Source organism: Lonchura striata, chromosome 13 (assembly GCF_046129695.1).
Source record: "Lonchura striata isolate bLonStr1 chromosome 13, bLonStr1.mat, whole genome shotgun sequence".
NCBI classification, from domain to species: domain Eukaryota; kingdom Metazoa; phylum Chordata; class Aves; order Passeriformes; family Estrildidae; genus Lonchura; species Lonchura striata.
The window spans coordinates 4,485,522-4,508,827 of NC_134615.1; the positions used below are offsets into that span (position 1 = coordinate 4,485,522).

At 42.4% G+C, this 23,306-nt stretch overlaps 1 protein-coding gene across 2 annotated transcripts in view; it reads left to right on the forward strand.

The window, feature by feature from the left end:
• Positions 1 to 250: 250 nt before the first annotated feature.
• Positions 251 to 23,306, forward strand: part of GARRE1 (granule associated Rac and RHOG effector 1) — a 58,596-nt gene continuing 35,540 nt past the window's right edge. For both annotated transcript variants that reach the window (XM_021536702.3, XM_021536703.3), the window contains exon 1: positions 251 to 349. The gene's annotated coding sequence lies outside the window, so the exon portion shown is untranslated. The remainder of the gene's footprint in view (positions 350 to 23,306) is intronic.

Genomic DNA, 23,306 nt, shown 5'->3' on the forward strand with positions numbered 1-23,306 from the left:
CAAACAGCTCTCCTGAATCGGGACGCTGCATCTGACAGCAAAACAACAGAGTGAGAACCTTCACGACTTCAAGCTCATATAAAATATTCACTGATTAATTCATGCCTTCCCGCTCTTTGTGCCGCCAGGCCGCCCCTCCGGCTCTTCGCCCCCCACCCGGGCGGGCCCAGGGGCTCTCCGCGGTGCCCCGCGGTGCCGCGGCGCTCGGCCGGCGCCGCCCGCCGCTCCGCCGCCCCTTCCCGCTGTCACTCGCGGCTCCGCCCGCCCCTCGCCGGCCCCTCCCCGGCCCCGGCGGAGCCGCCGCCGTTTCCGGAGCGCTCGGCGCGGGGCCCGGGGCTGTCGCGGGCAGGTGAGTGAGCGCCGCGCCGACCCCGCCGGGCGCCGAGCCCCGCGGCCCGGCCCCGCCCGAGCCCCGCGGCCCGGCCGGGCGGGCGCCGGGCCGGCAGCGCCCGGGGGGCCGCGGCGCGGAGGGCGGCAGCGCCCGGGGCAGCCCCTGGGCCGCTCGGGAGGCGCCGGCGGGGGCTGGGGTCGGGGGGGAGCCCCGGCCGGGGGGAGGCGAGGCGGCGGCCACCGGGGCCGTGGGCGCAGCGCCCCGGCGGGGCCGGGCCGGGCCGGCCGAGGTGTCGGGGGTATCCCGGGGCGGTGTCGGGGGTATCCCGGGGCGGTGTCGGGGCTGCGGCCGCCCCGCCGTGACCCGTGTGCAGGCAGCGCGGCGGGGCCGGCACTGCGCCTGCGGGCATTCCTGCGCACCTCCTGCTCCGCGGTGCCCCGCCGGCCCCCGGCCCCGCCGGCCCCGCCGGCCCCGGCCCCGGGGCGGCCCCGGCGCGCGGCCTCTCCCGGGCGGCGCCGCCGGAGCTCGGGCAGCGCGGCCGGCGCCGCCCACAGCCGGCCGGGCCCGGCGCCCCCGGCCCGGGGCCTGCGGGCGGCAGCTGCGTACGGATTGCTCACCTGATGAGGGCTGCGAGTGCCGCTTGTTGTTGCCGAGCCGTGTGTTGTGTGCATATGGGAGCTGCCAGCAGAAGAGGATAACGCATTTTGGGTTGTGGCTTAAAACTTTACCAATGCTCCCTCGCTTCTCCCCGCTTGAGGGGTTTTATTTGTTTGAGTGGAGAGGAAATGGTAGAGGTATGTATTTGTCCGGGTGAATGTCGGCTTAGGAACTTGAAAGCAGTCAGAAGGTCTTATTTGTTTGTTTTATGTGAGGTTATAAACCGTGTTACAGGTATAAATTGGCCGTTATTATTATCATTACTGTTTTTATAGAGGCGCAGGTGTCTGGCTGTTGTGAGAAGCAGCCGTACCTCCGCGGTGCGTGGCTGCAATAAACTCGGTGTTACCGAGTGGCTCGTGGTGGCTTCGGAGGCACATGGAGCTGGCACGAGGCTGGGGCTGGCTCCCAGAATGGCACTGATCCCTAACTGCCGGGTGGCTCTTGGACAATCTCACATCTACAGCTGCTGCATTTTAAGCCTGTTGTTGCTGGATGTTTGTGTTTCCTCAGCTCAGTGCTGTCGGCAAAGAGGTAGCGGTGCTCTTGAGGAATGTATTTGTTTTCTGTGGGCACAGGCAGCTGAAGCTCCCATTCCCTCACCTCTCTGAGGTGTGTGGTATGTGTTGTGTGGCTCCTGGCCACACGAAGGTTTTGGTATGCAGCTCATGGGATCAGCAGTGTTGGCCCATTCTGGTATGTGCACAGCTGCTGTTGGTGTGTCGTGGGTACCAACATGATTTTGCACTTGGCTCGAGTCTTCTCCCGGGCAGTGTTTCTACAGAAGATAAAGCCAGACCCTTCTGTAAAGAATGGTGAGTTTTCCAAGTTCAAGACTTGCAGAAGGTTTTTTCTTTTTTCCTGTATTTTCTGTTCTTTCCTTCCCAGCAGAACTTTCTAAGTATTTAGTGTGTGGCGGTGATGAAGATGTGTTTCAGGTCAATGTACGTGTTCCTGGTGCTTGGAGGAGCCAGGCTGGGAGCAGCTCAGAGCCATTGCTCTCCCTGCACCTTGTGCTGCTGCTTCCTCGTCGGTGTAAGGCAGGAGTGCTTCTGCTGACTGCTCTCATTCTCCATCAGGAGTTACTCAGGGTGGTTGGAAACTAGAAACAATGCATACAGGGAATATTTTTCTAGTTGAAAGTCTGTTCTGAGACTCTTAAATTTGGCTAACAGGTAAATAATCCCTCATAAAATGTAATAAGGCAAATATATGCTACTGACGTGTAAAAGTAAAGTCCAGGTTTCTTCTGATTCTTGGGTGTCAGCTTGGATTTGGTCACTGGCATCTTATTTTTCTTAGGGTGTGATGTCTCCAGCTTGAGATCTTTATTCTCCAGTTCTTCCCACTATTTATTGTTTTTGAACACCCCTTCTCCCTCAGCATACAAATGACGGCCAGTTTTGCTTTGCACAAAACAATGGTATTTTTCTGTCCTATGTAAGCTTTTCTTTAAACCTGGCACTGACAGTCATTTTAAGTGCTGCCACTTGCCTTGCTTGAAACAGGGTTATGTCAAGAGAAATTGTGCTGCTGCTGCTTTTGTTTGTGTGGTAATACTGTAATAGGAAGAGACTTGTTCTTGGTACAATGAATGCTGGTACACCAGAAATCCTGCTAATGATAAGTGTTTAATGGGTGCTGCTCAAAATAGCTATCATTGCTGATATGGCTAATTGTGCTGTATGAAAAGAGTTCCTTTATTCCCAGTAATCTCAAGGTGTTTTTAGAGTTTTAGAGAAGTGGCAGACAGATAACTGCACAGGGAGATACAGAACTTGCTGGAGTGTGGCAGCTCTTGGGAGCTTGGTGTTCTGCTGCTGAACCAGTCAGGGCTGAGAATGAGTATTTTCTTGTGGTGATTGTAGGTAGATAAAATATTATTACTGGAATTGGGTGTTAGCCAGTGCAACAGCCTACGTGTTGCAAACAATGCCAGGGTATTGTTAGTAGCTACAGAAGGGGTTTTTATTGTACATGAAAGATGACATTTCCAGCAGCATGGGTAACCTCATCACAGGGTACCGTGCTGGGGCTGCCTCTCAGGGCAATTGGCGCTGCTGCACTTAACAAAAATCTGTTTTGTAATTGCTCTGCTCCTCCTAGAGCTCTATGATGTGTCTGGATACCCTTCCCAGGCCTTTGGACATCAAGTGATGGTGACATGCTGCAGGCAATCCATTGCTTCTGGGCCATGGTGCATTCCAGGTTCTGTTTGGATTTTGTATGTGCTGGAAACTTAGTGGGGACTGTGGATCTAAACCATAGGAGGTTCTGTGTCTTGCTACCTGTAAAATCTGAAATTCTGGCTTGTAGGATGAAAAATGTTTTGAAAATTAAGTAGAATATGTTAAAGATGGGTTTCACACTCACTGAGAAGAAGTTTGAAGTTGTGCTTGTTGCACCTCTAGCTTTATGTTTCTTCTGCTGTTCATGTACCTCAAGACAGTTTTACATTAGGAGCTGTTCAGACATTTGTCTTTTCAGCCATCAAAGAAACCCTTAAGGTGTGTGGGGGGGAATAGGACACATTCCATTCACAAATTCTGCTTTGCAGGTTAATTGCCAATTTGGTCTGATGGGATTCCAGTCTTGAGGTGTTCTGGGATAAACTGGTTTAGTCCAGTTCCTGAATTTTGTCAAAATGGTGGTTAAAACAAGGAGAGAAAAAAAAAATTTAAAATGGAACTTCAAAATGATAATTTTGATGGTAATGAGGCGTGTTTCATTTTGAAGAGCTCTAATAACTATGGTCTTGGAATGTCAATCTTGTCTTACCCTGCTGTAATTAATAAATGAGTATGTTGGTTACTTAAAATAAATTTTGGGGAACTGATCTGTGTGATTCTTTTAAGGTCACAAGCTTTGCATGAGGCAAACCAATTTCCAGGGATTCCGGCTGGAGTGCTTTGGAGTAAAAGAAAAAGAAGTGAGTGTATGTGAGAAAAAGCAGAATAGAAGGTTTAGAAATGCTGGTCAAGCTTTGAAGAATGACAGAAAAGGGCTGAAAAGGGGAATGCAAAGGACTCTGGGTGCAGCTGGGGGAGTCCTGGGTTGTCTGTGAGTGTATGAGTGGGTCTGGGGTGGGAGTAGCTGAGGCTCTGTGAGCCTTTGAGGCATCTTTGAGAGGCTGTGCAGCACGTCAGGCATTTTCCCAGCTGTGATACTGCATTCCATTGATGGCAAATTGGCTTCAGTCTGGTGATAACATACGGCAGCTTATCCAACTCAAGTTGGAAGTGTGATATTCTAGGACTTGGCTTTGAAGAACCATTTTCACTAAGGAAATAAATATTCTTCCTTCTAAGGAAAGCCCTCATAGGAGAACATGATAGCACTGGCAGATAGAATTTTTGCTGTATTGGCTAAAAAGCAAACAAAAAACTTAAAATAAAATTTTGCTGTAGAGTAACTGCCTAATGTTTTACTGTTAGGGTCACATTGACAAAATAATGCCTTAGGAAACATCTTCACAATGTGTCCCTAAGTTGTGACCAAGTCCTGCTTATGTTTTTAGTCACATTTTCTCCCTGAAATATCTGATGAGTCTTTTTTTGTTTAGGCCAGCTAGATTTCCATTGGTTCTTCTTTGTGATCTTTTGTTGCTGACTTTCCCAGCAATTTTTCTGCTTTTTCAAGTGGTTGGGGATTTGGGGTCAACAGGACTTTGTTTTGGTTTATTGAGTCATATTACAGTAGGGTACTTGTTAGGCATTACCATTTTCTGATAAGCATTTCTGTGCAACAGCATTGCAAAAGATAGATTCTTTGGAAAATTTCAGCAGGAAAATTCTTCCACCACCCTGTCGGTCACTCCTCATGTTGAGCTATTCTATTGTTGTTCTTTCCTGACACTACCTATGTGCTGGTTAGAATGCTGTAAGGGAACATGTCCACTGGCTGTTTAATAGCAGTGTTTTAGGTGTGACTCTTGTTTAGTTGTGCACTCAAAGTTGACATTTAAATGGTACTGTCCACTTATAGAAAATTCCTCGATTCCTCGGTCTCTGTTGTGTACTCTGCAATCTGGGAACAGAATAAATCTCCTCAACCTAAACAGCTTCTGAATGTAAGAGAAAGTTTTTTTCCCTTGATAGAAATCATAACAATGAACTTAGTTTCTTTAATGCTTTATTTTAACACACTTGGGGAACTCTAAAGCAGAGTTGTAGAGGAGAGGTTAGGAGAAGAGCAGGAAGAAGAGACTGTGATGAACCTTTTTTCCATTTCTCCACAGGCATCTCTAACGTGATTCATTCATGTGAGGGCTGTCTACCAATGAAATTTATCTCTAATTCTGTCAGTAACTGAGTGTTTTTAGTTTCCCAAGTAGATTACCCAACTGTCATAACTGGTATGTTTGTGAGTTTCTGGATGATACTGGGAATTCCTCTGGATTTACTGGGGTAAAATTAGGTCCTTTGAAGTGTGTCCACAAGATTTGTCTCATACCAGGATATTCAGGGCAACTTTCCTAGGTATTTTTAATGAACGTTGAACTTCCTGCTCTTCTGTACATATTACAGAAGTTGGCTGTGTACCTGGGAAGGCTTTGAGTCCAAGTAAAGGACTTCCTGGAGAAAGATAAAGCACCTGAATGTCTGCAGCTCACATTCCAGGAAAATCTGGAGATCTTTTCCCAAGTACATGCTAATATTTTTTAAAGTCCCTTAAAAATATTTGAAGCTGGCAATCTCATCCTGAAGAAGCCAGATACTGTTTTTATATGTTCATCTAACAAAACTGCTGAAAAGCAGAGAGAGCTGTAGTGCCTAGGAAGGACACACACAGAAACACTCCTCTTCTTGAAAGACTCTTCTGGTGTCTGCATCCTCACAGCTGCAGTGAAAGACTGGGTAATCACAGGGGAAGGATCACAGTGGGGGAATGTAATTCTGTGCCAGACTCCAAAAGATTTGAGGAACGTAACCTCTTTCTGGTGAGTATTTCAAAATGTTTCTCAGAATGCTATTTGCAAGTCTTGCACCAGATGGTATTGTATTATGTGGAAGGAGGAAGAATACAAGGAGGAAGAGGGTACCTAAAAATGCTATTCTTCCAGTTTTGTATGTTCTTCAGGGGAACTTCAGTGTAGGAAGAGTTTGTAATCTGCAAATGCTCAGAAGAAGCCATGTTTGTCAAATGCAGGTAAAAATGAGTGCAGGTGTTCATAATTTGTAAGAGGCCCCTGTGTTTGTAAAACATGGAAAGATCCTGAGCAGAGAAGGTACTTGGTGGGAGGGGAGAGTAGCAATAGTACTTGTGTTGAGTTCTGCAGTTCTTGGTCCAAGCAGGACTTAAGGCTAGGTGGTGTGGAATAGCATTAACTAAAACTGTGCCAAGACATTGTTCCAGAATCCTGCTTCATCAGTGCATGTTTCTGAGCTGCAGAATAAACTTTATTTAGCCTCTTATCAAAGATATAGTTAGGCATTTGTGGTTTTTCGGCTGAGCAACACAACTTACAAATATTTAAATAATAAGGCAATAAGATCAACCCTTTCTGCTGTATGAGATGAGCATTTGCAAGCAAGTGATGGAATCAAAAACTTTAATATGATGATGAAAAATAGATCTTCTGTTAAATATGCATGTATTTTTTAGAAAAAACTAAAACCTTTAATGTAATAAATAAGCAAAAGAGAATGAAAAAACTTGGTAATGATCAGAACTTCACTTTACTGAGTTCAGTTTTGAGTGGTGCAGATGAAACCAAGACTGCTTGTTGGCAGGAGAGCAGAGATGTGAGTGGGTGCTTGGACATTCCTTACGTACAGAGAGCAAACTGGGTGTGCATCAGTAACTGCTAGTGCAGTACAAATAAATTGTTCTTCCACCAGTGTGAATAGAAGCACATCTTCTGATAGAAACAAGCTTAAGGCTTTGGTAGTGTTACTCTTGTTTTGGCTGTTTTTAAAGAGAAGTTGCTGAAGTGTATGTATAGTAATGCAAGTGTATGTGAATTTCTATTTCTGTGGCTTATTTTTGTTTCATGCTTATGAAAATTCTATGGAGTCCTGGAAGGAAATGTCAGTTATTAGAACCAAACCCTGAAAAACAGAGCATGTTATAGCAATATTCTTCTTTTGGGAAATGCTTGGTTCTGTATTAAAATGTTGGAGAAGTCCTTACTCAAAGGAGTCTTTCTGTCTGTCTTGTATTGCTTTCAGAAGGAGAATGAAAACATTTTTTTTGAGCAATCCTATTAGATGTCATAATAAACTTCTTTGTGTAAACATTGCAATAATTTCCAGTGCAACAGATTTTGATGTTGAATTCAGCACTTTGACCTCATTCCAGGCCCAAAGAGGAGCAAACTTTGTAAAGTCTTAGGCAGGTATTACAAAATAACTTCGATAATTAGCAAATTTTATATTAAATTTGGCTATGAATTTAACACAGACCTGTTCATACCTTCTTCTCAGCAAAGATATTCTACAGATCCAGGTTATCAATGCTGATTTAAATGCTGTCTTTCACATGAAAGACTATTAAGTTTTGAGACCAAATGCTGGGTTGTGGGACAGTGTATGGTCTGGTTTGGCGGTCTCTGGTCAAGTGCACTCAGAGCTTTTTCCATGTGGAAATGTGGTTCATCTGACCTGTGCTATTTTGAAGTAAATCTGTTGCTTGCTTTAGTGGTTAGAAAAGTTCCTTGGCTGGTTAAGTGAATCCTTTGCTCTGCAGATGTTTCTGGATATGAAATCTGTTGAAAACCACTAATGATACTTTTTTTGTTTTTGTATAGGAATGTTACATTTTTGTGGTGGTGAATTGGTATGATAGATTAAATTTGTAGTTGACACACAAGATTTAGGGAAATGATTTTTGGGCAAAGTGCATTTTCTTCCTTTGAAGATGCAGCAGGAAAAGACCTTGTTTGTTTTTTTTTTTTTCCCCAATCTTAGTTTCTGGAATGGTTGGGTTGTAGGAGGTTTGACTGGGATTGTCTGATACAGTCAGACAGATGAATAACAGACCAGAGTTTGTGCTGTACTTGTGCTTCAGCTGAACACGGGTTAGAGGATGAGATCTCCTCTGTGTGTGCCCTGCTTTTCCATATTCCAGTGACCATCAGGTCCCTGTGAGATCACAGGAGCTGTCACCCAGCTGCCAGCAGGTGCCAGGTGGTCGCTGTGTGTTTGGGTACATTTCTGAAGGGTGTTCTTTGGCCAGGTGTGTTAGGTGAGCACTGTGTGGGAGTGAATTGCTCAGGGTAGCACAGGGCTGGGCTGAGGAACTCCTCTGGCTGTAAAGGTACAGTCAATAAGTGTACAAGTTTACAGTGTATAAGTTTAATTTGTTCTTAAGCAGCTTCACAGTTTGTTGCTTGTGCAGTGCATTGGTTGGGGGGGGGTGATAATTTGCAGTGATTTTTAAACTAAGTTTCTCAAGTCAGTTTTTGAGGACATTTCTGTAGGTTGGCATGTAGCTGTTCTCCAAGTTCCTCTATCCTTACCCTCTTATTCATTATTCCCTTGCCCTTAGGGGGATTATTGATGGAAATGTCTGTCTAGACTGCCTTCTCTTGTGTTTCAGCACCTTCTGCTGTGTTTCACTTGAAAGGCCTTCATGGCCCTTAACTTTGTGCAGTGTGAGACATGAAGAAGACTGCTGCGGGTTTTATATGACTGACATTTGGCTTAATGTTGTCATTTGTTCTTTTTTCTGAGACATTCACATTTTTATGGGCTATTTTTTTCAGCTTCACATTGCAGCCAGTGGGTGCTTTTCTCTGTGTGATGTTGTATGTTGTTACTGGTATTTTAAGTTGTGTTCTGAAAAAGGAGAAAATGACATATTTCAGTCAGTTGCTTTCTGCTAAAAAGTTATATTTGTATTTTGTTCTGTAATTGTTGTAGGACAGATTAAGCAGTTTCCAAAAATTCTGGTGGTTTCAGGGAGGTAATATACTGTGTCTTCTTTGCATATGCTGTTTGATATATTCTGGTCTGGAACATGAGTTCTCCCTGCTGTGTTGATTGTATTTCACTGCACGTGAAATGAAGGACCTAGAAAAACAAGGCTAAGTATAGTTTACTGAATTTTCTACACTACATAATAATGCTCCTTTTCCTTTTGACTTAAAGTTTTTTAAATGATCCAGTCTTCATAATCATGAGTGTTCCTAGGAAGGTGTGCTGTGTTTTTATTCAGATGTTCAGTGTGGTGAAGAATAAGTTCTAATATGAATGCAGGGCATCTTGCATATTGCGTCTATGCTAAACATTTTTCTCTAAAATGAATTCTAATGTGAGCAAAGTTAAACCGGTATAATTTGGAGCAGTAGACTTCAGGCAAAATTGCAAGTAGCTGTATGTGAATATTGATTATTGTGCTCAGTAGCATGTGAAAAACCTCATCATGCCTCAAAGCACTGTTGCCTTAGTGGACTTAAAATCCTTTATTTAGCTGTTGATAAGGATTTGTGTTGAAGGTTTTTAAAATTTCTTCTTTTACATCACACCATTGACCTAAATGCTGTAGTTCAGTGGCTTTCCCTGGCCTTACAGTGTCACAGGCAGGTAGTGTTTTGGCCAAAGGATGGTGGGTTTCTGTCCGAAACAGTCCAAACCTTGTGATCTCAGAGGACCCACTTCATGTATTCTGAAAAAGGCAGGGAATGGTAATTGCAGCTGTAGAATAACCCTCAGAGGAGGGAAACACTTGGCAGATTGATTTAGATGTATCAGTGTGTCCTCAGGTGTGAGATGCCTTTGTTTTTGCTGGCTATTCCAGCACAGCAGGTCAGATGTTGTGTACCTCTTTGGTAAGAACCAGCATTTAAAGGACTAATACTTCAAAAGTGATGTTTTGTAGTTGATGTAAAGGGAAGAACTGGTTTTTGTTTCACTGGTGAAATGATTTTTTCCTAAAACTGCTGCTTCATAGTCTTCCTTATGGAAGATACTGCCTCATCCTGGACTGGTGGTGAGCTGAAGGTTGTGTGGCAGGTACTCGTGGCTCACTTGCACTTACACTGCAGTGCCTCTCCTTTTTTTGTTTGTATTCTTGTCTTTGTTCAAAATGTTGGGTTTTGTTAAATATGAGAAGAGCATAGTAAGAAGCATAGCAAAGCAACTGCTCATAGTCATGAACTCAATAAGTAATTGAGACTATTCAGTGTAATTTTTAGAATTACAAATGTTAGGTGAAAACCCCTTTCCTTTATGAGTAACAAGCTTAAATATGTCACTTTTCACAAAAGCATGTATTGATATGGCAAGGGATAATGGCCTTTGCTGAGGGAGAGTAGATTTAGATTAAATATTAGGAGGAAATTATGCCCTGTGGGGGTGGTGAGGCCCTGGCAGAGAAGCTGTGGCTGACCCATTCCTGGACATGTCCAAGGCTGGGTTGGATGGGCCCTTGGAATAACCAGGGATAACTGGGATAGTGGAGGGTGTCCCTACCCATGGCAGGGGTGGGATGAGATGGGCTTTAAGGTTCTTCCAATCCAAAACATTCTGTGAATTCAGGATAAGTCAGGTATTTACAACATTGGTATATGGTAAAAACCTCCATGCCACAGGATTTTTTCGTTTATGCTTTTTCTTGAGTAGTTATCTTCCAGGTGCTTACTAGTAGAGGTTGCTTAATTTAACATTGAAGTTGTTTTTATCAGTAGTAAATAAGTGTCAGTTCTGACTAATAAAATCCATTGTTGTGACCAAAGTGTGGACAAAGGAACGACCCCTAAACAGAGTGTATGTTTCAACTTCAGAGGCAAAGAAATGCCAGCATAATCACCTGAAAAATATGAAAAGCAGTCCATGGAATAATTTTGTTTCAGACAGAATAAAATATTAGCTGTAAGAGGAGCTAAGGTTCCATTTTACAAGTGACTCTGCTGTTTAAAGTGATTTGCTGATATGCATGCAGCAACTCAGAAAGCAGCAGGATGCCTCACTAATAGCATTTGAGAGCCCTAAAATACGGTTTCATCTGAATTTTGAATATTGTTATATTGATGTGCTGTAAAAAACCTATCAGTTTCATTGCCAGGCACAGAGTCATCTCATTTTCTTATGCTGCTGAATTCAGTCACTCTCCTTTCCCCCTGTGCTCATTTTTGTTCTTACTTTTAGTTTTACCTTTTTTTCTCCTGCTTTAAGCTTTAATTGCCATATGAAACTCTCCTGATTGTATGTGTTACATAGTGAGGATTGGAATGTTAGCTGAAAGATGGGGAGAGGAATCTGCCGTGCTGAAAATGCAAAAGATTTCCTGTTATTGTTACTCAGTTTGGTGTGAGTTAATGTCCCTGGGGCAGCTAAAGCACTGCTTAAACTCTCCTTGCTTCATGTAAATGCACAAGTGGTAGCAGAGGATAAAACCCCTTGGTGTATCTAATAATACTCTGATTGTGGTTAGTCCCAGTTCTGTCTTTAGAACACATTGTTCCTAATAAAATAAATGCACAAAGTGGTATGGCTTGCTCCAGCTGCAGAGTGTTACTGGATGCTTTGAAGGAAGGTAATTATTTTATTTATTTCTAGACTTGAAATTTTGGGAAAATGTCTCATTGAAATTTGACTCCCTCAGTGGGCAGAGCATGCAGTGTGCACGTAACAGGCATCGTTAGGTACATGCAGGAAATCCATATTTTTATTGCTGTGGATAAAACCAAATCTATAAATACCTCAGTGTGTAGTAAGGATGCTTGTCCAATACTGTGGGGTTTAAGCTGGCTGGAGTTAATCAAAATTGAAAATAGACCAGTATTGTTGAATTGGAAGCAAGAAAGAAGGATATGTTTTTTAGTGTTCAAATTTTGCAGGAAACTCCAAACTTCATGTTATAAATAGAAATGCAGAAAATAAATGTGGCATCCCTGTGTTTATGCTTTATAGTGTTCCCTGAGAGGTTTTTACAGATACTTATTGTGGAGTTATGTAGACTATAGGTATTGTAATTGCCTAACAGAATTCTAAAAGCAGAACAAAATCCTTACAGAGCTGTAAAAGGAGGGAGTATTGGTGGAGTAGGAACACAGCTCCTTACTTTTTCCCATCTTGCACTGTGGGAGACAGCAGTGGGTGGAAATCCTCCTGCAGAAGCATTTGCTGTTTTGTTTGGTTGTGCTGTAGCCATTGGCACTTTCTGCTGCCATCAGTAATTCAGGGGCACAGGACACACAAGTTCAGGTTTTTGTCAGAGCCTGCCTAATGGGGAAAAATGTGGAAGAAGGAAAATTACCATTAAATAGAGAACATAATAAAGAACTGCAGTGGAAGTTCAAGCCTTAGATGTCAAGGTCTAGCAGCAGGGTTCTTCCCAACCACTTCATTGTTCCCTGGGCTCTCTTACTGTGCTGCTTATCCTAAAGCAGATGCAAGGAGAAATTTATTCCTAAATAATAATTTCACTTACCTTCTCCAGAGCCATTGTGGAAGTTGTTTTTTTCCATAATATTGCTTATGGAAGAGTTTAGGCATTGAGTTTTGTCCAAAATGAGCCTGGCTGAGCCATAACTTCTGTGTGATGGTTCCCCTGGAGCTGGAGGGACTTGGAAGCAGTGAGTGTGTGGGAAGGTTGTAGCTGAGATCTGTGTTCAGACAGAACATTCCTGCTGTAGTTCTTGGGGGGTGGATCTGCAGTGTCCTCCTGGCAGGGAAGCTGTGTGAGCTCAGCCAGGTGTGCCAGGAGTTTGTGGCAGGTCGCAGAGTCACAGGCACAGTGGCTAATTCAGTGTTTGCTAAATCACTTTGGTATCCTTGTAGATCATGCTTACTAGTTTAAATGGAGTTGTTAAATTAATTTTGAAACATTAGTTGAATGACTATCATTAAATATCAAAGAAAACCATCAGGCACTGGGTGCTCAGTGTCCATTTCACTGTGCTCCAGCATGGACAGCAGTGATAAAAGCACTGCTGCCAGCACCTGCTGGCTTACCTGGTGGTGCTCCAGGCTCCAAGTGAAAGGCTGATTTTTCAAATAATAGTTCTCAGGTTTTCTTTCAGAATTAAAAAAAAAAAAAAATTGCTAAATTTTCAGTGAGCTTCAAAGCTTTTCATGTGCTCATTAGTAATTGAATGTTTCCTCTAAATGATTATGTGTTGGAAGGGTTGTTTTGACTTAGTTGAATGTGCATTGCATGCTTTACTGGAAATGAAGACACAGTTCAGCATGCAGCTCCAGCCTGCATCAGTGACTGTGATCCAGGAGTCCTTTCCCTAGGAAGTAATGATTTTTAAATGGTGCTGTGTATGGATTAATTCTGGTACAACTTGGGTTTCATTCTTTAGGACTACTGAAGAATATTCTTAGCATAACTAAAACTACCTATTCTGTGTCCCCACAAGTTTGTGAAAGATGGGAGTGGAAACAGGGCTGAAAAATTAAAGACTCTACTGCTGTCCTCGATGAAGACTTAGAATTGCATCAGTACCTGTCATAGTAAAGGTAGAGACTATGGGAAAATTAACTTATATTTACATTGACAAGCAATATTATATTAGTTCTTTAAATGAAGCATTTTGTTACTCTGGTGTCCATAGAATGCTTAATTAATTCAGTATTTTGAAATAGTTGGGTTTTTGGACAGTGCTGTTGTGATACTCTTTTTCCATTTGACTAACAGTATCCTTTTGAAAACATATTTTCACATATTTTCCTAGTGGCATGATAAATTTTTGTGGCTGTCATTCATTGACATGAGAATCTCAGTGAGGGTTTTTAAGATGCTTTGAGTCCTCATTTTGAGGTGTGGTAGAGAAGTTTTCAAATGCTGACCTTAAGACTGAATGAAGTTACCATTCAAAATACGGGTTTATAAGATCATGTTTTTGCTGAGGGATGAGGCAGTCCTGACTTGCATTTCTTTATGTTGACAGTGTAATTTTATCTATTGTTTTTAAAAAAGGAAAGAAGGAATTTTTGTCCCCCAGGAGTCACCTAGGAATGAATCTCATGGGCTGCTCCTGAGGGTGCTGCTCCTGTCATTGATAACTTCTGTTTTATGATACCCAGTGGTGGATAAATACGTTAATGAGGTGACTCTTGGCTTCACAATTTCTCTGGTTTTTTTTCAGTTCATTCCAAAATCCAGCTCTACTACCTTAAAAAGTTCTCACACTTGATTTTCTCTAGTGTGGTATGTGTTCACTTAACTACTTCTATTCTTAATTGCTGGAGGCAGTCCTCCCACTTACACTGTTCAATTTGTGTGGAGCTGGTAAGAAATTGAAATTATGCCCTGCTGAGAATAGGATGGAAGCAGAAGGAGTGGGAGAGAGAAGTAGAACAAACTGATGGTATTTACTAGAACTCCCTGTGCAAAATGGTGTGAAACAGCCCATATTGATTGTCAAGCACATTGATAAGGTATTTTATGTAAAAAAACTAACATACTGTGTCATAACTCCCAATGTTATGGTTCAAGGATTATTCCTCTTTCTTCATTCTGCTTCTGTGGTCAAGTTGTCCCGTAACTGATTATATCTGAAATATAATTTGGAAAGTAATTTTGTGAAGTACTAGTGGCAATTTGCTGTTTGTATCCTAGGCTGGCTAATTCTCTGATTAATCAAGTCCTATCAGTATAGCTGGCCTTGTTCTGAAAGGCTTGCTTCTGTCTTGGTGTGTTATAGGTAGTTTGGGATGTGGGTCCATGGGGATTTCCTTTTCTCCCTCAGTTTCAGTGAGGGTGGTCCCTAAGGGCAGGGAGCAGGTTGTGCAGGGTGAGCACAGCCCTGGCTCGCAGTGCCCAGCTGCCCCTTGCTCCTGGGGTGCTTTCTGGGGCTGAAATCCTCATTTTGGGGTAGGCAGAGGCGTGCTCAGAGTGGCTGGTGCAAACCCAGCCGTGCTTGTACCTCTTGGCAGCTGCAGAAGGGCCTGGCCATGTCAGGCTGCAACCTCCAGCCTTGGGATGCATCCTGGAAACTTCTTGTTTTTCAGCACTTCGGAGACAGAAGAACCTTTTTCATTCCTTTGGGAGCTGTTCTGTATCAAAGTGTTTTTGTGGGAGAATTTGTTAATGGAAAAACATTTGCCCTAGCAACTGCACAGAGTGGGTATAATTGGTAAAAATAGGAAAGAGGGTTATGGATAGTGGTCATTAATTAAAAGTGGAGATCTTGACCACTGTCCTTGTGGCCTAGATGGGTGTCTGGTCCCAGGGCACCTTTAATTGGCTTTGTTTAACAAACATTACAGAATCAATGACAAACGAATGACATATTTTGTCATTGCAAAAACCCAAGCAAGTTTAAGCAAAGTTCTCATAAATAGATGGTGGCAGATGAGATTTTGTAACAAACCCCTGTAATTTGTAAGACTTTAGCTTAATGTTCATAGATAGTCTCTCAAGTACGAATAATTGCTTGAAGTTAATGCTCTGCATTGCAAACTGCCCTGAAGTGCAGATCTGTTGTATTTTAAGATCTTTAGATAAACCTTCCAACAAATTAAGCTGTTTCTTTGCAGTGGAGTACTGACAGTAGTATTTAATATCTTTTCCAGAGAAAGCTTTAAACCTATATTGTATAAATACATTGTTTCTAATGCTCTTAAAAGCAGTGTTAGATTGTCCTCAACAAGAAACATATGGCTATAAATTCTGACATACTCCATGCACTGTCCTGACTGTCGGAAGCAGAGTGTGCAATGTAGAGGATATTTAATTTAAAAAATTGGGATAAGGGTCGAGAATTGTATGCTAGAAATAGAAAATAAGATTAGAGGTTATGTTTCAGGCATGGAGCTGTCTCTGGGGGGGGGAACAGAACAAGGTTACTTCAAGGTTTAGAGCCTGGCTGGGGGATGGGAGAAGGGAGGAAATCCAGCAGTGGCTAAAAATGGTGCCTGGGGGAGTTTGTAGTAATACACACAATAGGAATTGCCAGGCTGAGGAATTGCCCTGATGCTGAGTGTTGTGCATTGTAGCCTTCTCCTTGCTGGTGCCAGATTAGTCATGGGCAGTGCTTGGTACCAGAGGGGGGGTCCTGGCGCCAGCACAGCCAGTCCCGGGGCTGAAAAGGTCACTTTCTCTAAACCTGATACTGGGGAAATGTGTTTGGAAGGTGCTTGGCCAAACCCGTGGTAGATGCATCAGCTGGTATTGAGACATTGCTTAAATGTATTTGGCATCTTTGCAATGTCTCGTGGCTGGCAGAACTTTACTGTGTCACTGTTAGTGCAGCAGAAAGGCCCTTTGTCAATAGAAGCTGCTGGGAAGAAGTGTCAGCATGGCTCAAGTCACCTAAACATAATTTAATTGAAGCTTAGACTTTCATGTTGCTAATAAATTTTAAGTATAATTGACACATCAGAAGATGCCACTTAAAATTTTAAATCTTTCTCTCCTTAGTTTGTGAACAAAATCCAGCTCTTTTAAGGAGTATGGAGAGATGCCCTAGCAAGTATTTGGTTAGGTGTGGGCTTGGGATCTTCCACTTGGGTGTGTGCCGCTGTTGGGACCTGGTGCTTCATGGGGAACACACCTGAGGTTTCAGAAAGATCTAAAAAATAATCCAAGTTTAAATCACCAGGTTTGCCTCTGGATGTTGTATTTCTACTGAATAGATCAATCCCATTGTGTTAATTAGTTTTATGGATTAAAACATTACATTTGTTTCTCTTTTAAAATGCATTATACCAGCATAAACATCCCATTGTATCCTCTGCTGCACAAAAGAGTTCTTGCACAACCCAGTGCAGAAATATTTGGCACGTAACCTGGTGACAAATCATGCCCATGATTGAGGACTTAGTTGTTTATATAAAACTACCAGTACTTTTAATTTTAGGACATGGTAAAGTGGTGTGACTGTTGTAGATTAGGATTGATAATTATTTAACTACTGATGATTTTATTGGGAAATATTTGAGAGCTCTTTGAATAATTTTCAACCTAAGAACAAGGCAATTTTTTTAAAGGGCAAAAATCCCATTCCATCAGTATTTCTGTGCACATCAGTCTGACTGCTGTGTGCCTTTCCCTGCTGTAGAGTTAATGCAGAGCTTAGAGCCAGGAGGGAGGAGAGCGCCGGCAGAATTCCGTGTATGCATTTGTTAGCAAAGAGCTCTTGGGGGAAGTTATTTATATCCTTGGTAGCATCTACACCCGATTTATTTTCCAAATGTGTAAATTTATTTGTGTTGAAAGAATTAACTTTGTTTTAAAGAATGTTAACTGTTTTAAAAGAAGCAGCAAAACAATTGTTAAAATATTAAAATACTTGCTTTTCTTAATGAAAGGAAAATAACTTTAATCAAGCTAGTTTTTATAGGAAAAGCATATAAAATATAAACTCTAGGTAACTAACTGCTTTTGAAGACAGAAATTTCTTGCAGCTTTCTCTGTGTAAGGAGTGGATGGAGGAGACCAGGGTTGCTGCAGAGTTCCTCAGCATGCAGCTTTCTGATGTTGACCCGTGGCTTATTTTGGCATTTATGTTGTGTGGATGAAAGGCAACAAATTATTGTGTGGACTGAAATAGCAGGTGGGATTACTGGAGCAGCTAATGGAGGGCACTGGAATCTGGAGTCTCAGCACTGGGAGCTGCTGCTGCTGTGGCCTTGGCTGGGACAGGGCAGGAGGAGGAGGATCCCTCTGGCCCAGGGCTTGTGCCTGAACCAGCTGTTGGCAGCACTTGCAGAAGATTGAGCAGCTCAGGGAAGGATTTTTTCAGTTGTCTGCTGTGTAAAGCAGGCTGAACAGCTAGATAAGCACTAAGCTTAGGGTGGTCTTGAAGGGGGAAATATTGCAGGTGGCAAGTTTGGGCTCTGTCTTTTCCCTTTGATTTTGTATTAGAGATTTATAAACTGGAAGGGTGCTATATTTAATCTTATAACTAATCTTGTTTTGGCCCCAGCTATGCAAGATGAGTTAGGGCTATTTTAAAAATCTCATCTATATTTAATTAAGCTTTAAAAATTCTGGCCTTAATGAGGAGGTGAATTCTGTGCCCAGGACACACAAGCAGCTTTTTTGATCAGAAAAAATGAAGAAAGATTATGAAGTATGCATGCTACTGCTTCTACTTTGCTAATCTTTATGATCTCAAATTACTTGTCAGCACTGTTCCTTCATCAGCTACAGAGATTAGCTCTACACACGATAATATATTACAAACCGTAGATTTATTAGAAATAAAGCATTTTGACAGTTCCAAAAGTCTCCTGTTACAGAGGTCTAGTTCAAGAATGATTTTTAGGATTAAAGTGAAAACTACTCCAGCTACTACTATTTATGGAATTGCTATTTACAGTAGTATTATGTTTTTATAGTATTATGTACACACTAATGTTTGGTTTTGTTACGGGGAGGGAGACTGTAATTCACACTGGATTGCTCTGGTTTATTCATATCCTGTGACAGTGAATCAGATACTGCTGTCTATATACAGACTGAATTGCCAGGCAGCTTTGGGCCCAAATATGGTAAACATAATTATGTTCATTTGCTGTAAAAATACTTTCTCCTTAGTTTAACATTTTCATGATTACAGTTTTCTGGTAATTCCATAATTTTCAACATGAGAGGGATATGAAAGGCCTAATCATCATGTCTCTCTCTTCAGTGTAGAATATAGTTTGTTTTCCTGGGCAAAACTCCAGCTGTTCAGTGATGAATTTACTGCTGCTCAAATACAGTGAGCCCATAAAACATTTGGAAGGGCTGTTCCTAAGATAGGAGCTGTGCTGTGAAGACAGAACCTCTGTGCCCAGACAGCAAAACCCTGTGGCTGCAACTGTCCCGTGGCACTGAGGGGATATGCTGATGTCAATTTTTCTGATATGGACTCCTGTTTCTTATTTTTGGAAATGAAATTAATACCATTTCAGAATACTTAATGCTTCTCAAGTAGAAGACTTTCAATGAATGAGTTGGGAGAGCATTAAGACAAAGTTCCTACTCTGTACTGAAGAGAACAAATATTAGTGAATATTGAATTAGGCTTTAATTTCTGTCACAAAGGAGTGTTTATGGTAATAGTTATTAAATGAAAAAGAGAATAGTTTCCATGTGGAAATACATGCTAGTATGCCACTTCATTTATACAAGGGGATTAGGATTAGTATATTTAATGCAGCTAAGAAAGTGCATTTGCAGGGTTTTTTCATTGTTTTGGTGTAGTCTGGTATCAAGAATGTTGTAGATGAATTCTGTGGCAAGTGTTGAGAATTCAGAAGCAGCATAGTAATTTGGGTAAGGAAAGATTGTTGGTGTTGAGTTACTCTAAATGTTTTGAAAGCTTTCATCATCCTTGCTGCAAACAGGCAAAAAAATACCACAGGCTTTACAGGATTTGCTGTATATAATCTGTCTCGTGTTTCTAGTACTCAGAACTTCCTTCTTCATAGAAGAGCTTTAAATGTGTAGATGATCTATAATTTTCTCTGCCTTGAAACATTATCTAACGCTACTGAAATAATTAACATGCCTACTGAAGTTACTGAGTTTGGCTTTTTAAAAGTTGTATAGCATCACAAACTCTTAAAACAGTTTGGCTTAGGGATATTTATTTCAGTGGGAAAATTCAAACGTGTGTGTGCTGGGAAGTGCAAGTCCTGGGGCATTTCTGAAGTGTGGTATCTGTTTGCAGGAGCAGCAGAAGGGCTCTAGTCTGAGAGGGAACAGCTGAGGTGGGATGAGGAAATGTTCCTGTTTGCAGAGGAGTTTTATGTAAACAGTGTGTCCTTGTGGCACTTCTGTCGTCGGGACTGCTCCACTGCCTTCAGTGGTTGCTGGGGGTGGAGAGAGTGGCAGAGTGAAAACAATTCAGGCTCCAGAATGGATCTACCTCAACCTCCTTTGTCCCTGGAAGGTTATAAATGGATATCTAGGGAAAGGCAAGAGCAGGGTGAATTTGTGGGCAACACTGATTTAAAACCATTCTCAACTTGCTGCATCTGGGATTTCCTGAGCCTGTGGTCAGACTGTTCAGTAACCCAAGTGAGCCCCTCTGGCAGGGAGGGTGATAAGAGACCAGAACTGCACACTACATTTGAAGTGTGGGTAAACCATGGATTTATGCAGTGGCATAAGTATGTCTGGCTTTTCCAACATGCCTGTTCCCTTCTAGATCTATTCTTCTGACTCTTATGCCATTCAGCATCAGGCTGATGTTTAGCAAAACCAGTCAGTTGTAGCACTGAGATAACCTTCCTCAATGGTAATGGTCAGACTAGACCCCACCATTTTGTGTGTAAGGTTCAGATTCTTTTTCTGTGTGATGAGTTGATAAATTTATCCCTAATTAATCTAGTGTCTTTAGTCCCTTAGTCCTGTATAGATATATAATGTGTTAGAGCATGCAGTATGTCATGCCTGAATATGTAGTATTGACCTGGGCTCTTATTCCCACTTGTCTTTCTAAGTCTTGTTTAAGGTGTAATTTGTTCAGGACAATGAAAGCTTCCTCAGAAGAACCTAACTGTTGAAGGAAGATTGTTGAAGAATGTCTTTCATTTATTTCTCTATGTACTTGGTCAAAGAGTGAAAATTACTCCTATTTTTCTGAGTGTGGAAGCTTTTTCTGCGGTATTTCAGTCCGTGGACAAACCCTTTTAAACTAATGAGAATAAAACTCTATGTGGAGCCTTCTGCCTGGTTTCTTGATCTGCACTGACTCAGCAGTAGCTAAGCTCTTCAAAGTGATTTCCTAAACCTCTTTAACAAATTTTAGTAGATTTTTTTTTGCATGGACCTTAAAATGTGTCTTGAAAACTTCTCTTCCCAGTTACTGAAAATGAAATATGACATTTGCTTATGCTGGAAAGCTGCAATTGGTGGTGTAACAAGGAGTTTAACTCTTACCTGACTGTGTGGGAGGCACTACTGACTGGACCTGGAACTAAACATGTGCCTAAGTTCATTACTGAAGTGAGCCCAGAGGTTTAAGATGTCTACTGTAACCTCATGGGATTGTAGGATGGTTTAGTGTTGGGCTTTTTGTTTGTTTGTTTGTTTTTGGGTTTTATTGTATTGTGTTCACCCCCCATATGAAAGCTGATTTTCTGCATAAACTTGGGAAATGGTGATTTTTGGAGTTTTCAGTAGACAGCTGAGAAACAATTAACTTTGTTTTCTTAATGTTTGTTTTTCCAGCTAAGTTTTAAAAAGAAAACACCATCCTAGACTCTGTGTTTATACTTTTGAATACAGTAATCAGGAGTGACAGGGTGAGGAGGAATTGCCATGTGGGTGGCTTCTGCTTCAAAAGACTTCAAGTGTGGATGTGATGTGCTGGGTAGGAGTGCAAAGACAGACTTGGAAGTTGTCTCAGGTGGCCATAACTGGACCAATGTGCATAAGCCTGACCAAGTAATGTTCCTGTTCCACATATGCTTAATTGAATATTTCTCTAGCTCAGCCTTTCCTTCCTGACTTCCCTCCAGCAGGAAGTGAAATCTGTGGCCTAAAAAGATCATTTACAGGAACATGTTAACTTAATCTTAGGATTTTCTAGAAATTGTCAGCTCACTGTCCCTGGGTTGAAACCCTTCCTGCAGTTTTTACCTCTGTTTGGAAGGGAAGTTTATTTTTCCCATGAGTGACTGTCCATGTGCACATGTCTCTTCCTGAGCAGTCCTGTAGGATCAAAGAATTCTGTAGGCGAGCTGTTCTGGGAGGCAGAGCTGTGCCTTTTCTACAGAAATTTGTGCTGCTTATGCTTGTTCTCAGTCTGGTCCCACGAGCTTTTTCCTCATCCTAGCACATTTTCCAGCTCTGCTGGGGGTGTGTGCCTGTGGCCATGGTGAGTGCACCCTTTTGGGAGATGGGAGATGGAGCCTGGAGTCTGCCCTGGCTGACAGTCATGTGTGGCAGTTTCTTTTGCTGCGTGCAGGGGTTTTGTTATGCTGTTCTCCCAAAAGAATGGGCATTATTTTGTGGGGGACCACCTCCCCTTTCTCTTTCAAAGGGGAGCTGCTCCTGCTTTCAGAAGAGATAACACAAGCACCTTTTGCCTGGGGAGGATCCAAGCAGTGATCCTGATCTGACACAGGCGTCTATTTTTGATGTTGGTGGAGGGACACAAGGCTAAAAGAAGCTCTGATTTAACACATTCCTTTCACCAGCTTTTCCTTTTGCTCTCATATCTTATTGCTGAGACTGGAGTTAGTGCTGTGTCAGTGTTAATGTGTTTTATTTCAGCCAAAATGCAAGAAGTCTCCTGATGGACTGTAGGATCTGCCTTGGAAAAATCCAGTTCACGTTCACTGGGCTGACAAGTCTGAATCTGACTGAGGGACAGCTGCATTCCATGTGTATCTTTTAGGGGGTGTAGTTACACAGGTTTGTAGGGTTTTTTTCTGAAGGGCTAAGATTTGGAAGTGAGGTGGTGTAGAGGTGAGCAGGGAGGACCCTCAGTATTACCTAACTACTCCCCACATTTGATGTTCTTCAGCCTTTTCCAGTTCTCTCTGTTTCTGAGTGGTTTTCATGACAAAATTGGTGGTTATTTTTATTTTTTGGGCAGGGCATGGACATATTTTTGTCTTTGCTTGTCGTTTTGGGCACCTGACAGAAATGCACCCCAACAGGATTTTCCAGTACAAATGCAGAAGACAGAAATCAGCACAAATAATTTACTGTCATTGCTTTAAGGAGTGTCATTTTGAAGGGAAGAAAACTCCAGACAAAGGCATAATAAATTAATTCAGAGACTGTCCATAAATATTAGGTAGATATAGCATCAGTGAAACTGGTCTTTTGAGTTAATAAAACCAGGTTACTGGTTTAACAAATCTCAGTGCTTTCGTTGGTAACTGCTTCACTGCTAACCTGAGAGCAGGTTCCAAATTAATAAATGACTCTGTTGAAATTTGAGGTGCTCAATTTGATTCTAGTTGAACTGTGCTAACTGCACAGGCCCTGTGGAGTGTGTTCTGGGAGCTCAGGTCCCCAGTTGGGGCAGGGAGGACATGGGGGCACTTCCAGGGTGGCTGCTGGCACCAGAGAGGGGATGGGGCACCCTGGGAGAAGGATGTATCCAACAGGAGCTTCGTGGATTCACTAGGGATTCACTTGACTACTTTTTTGTTTTGGTTTGGTTTTTTTCCTCCAACTGTTCTGGGCAAGCAGCCAAAAAGGAATCCCAATGAGCAATTCATGAGCTAACAAGAACTAAAATGATTTTGGTATAATGGTGTATTTCTGACTTTCCTCCATCCTCCTCTAACAGGAGATTTTTACAACCTGGGTGACAAAAAAACCCCAAACTAGAAAGCCTCTCTAGGAGGTGCCTGGGTCTCCTGGAGGCTGCAGCCCACCCCATTAGAAAGCCTTGGAAAGCAGTGCTGGTTTTCCATCCTGGATCTGTAGCTCCAGCCCAGAAGCAGTTGGGGTTGGGTGGGGAGAGTCCTGT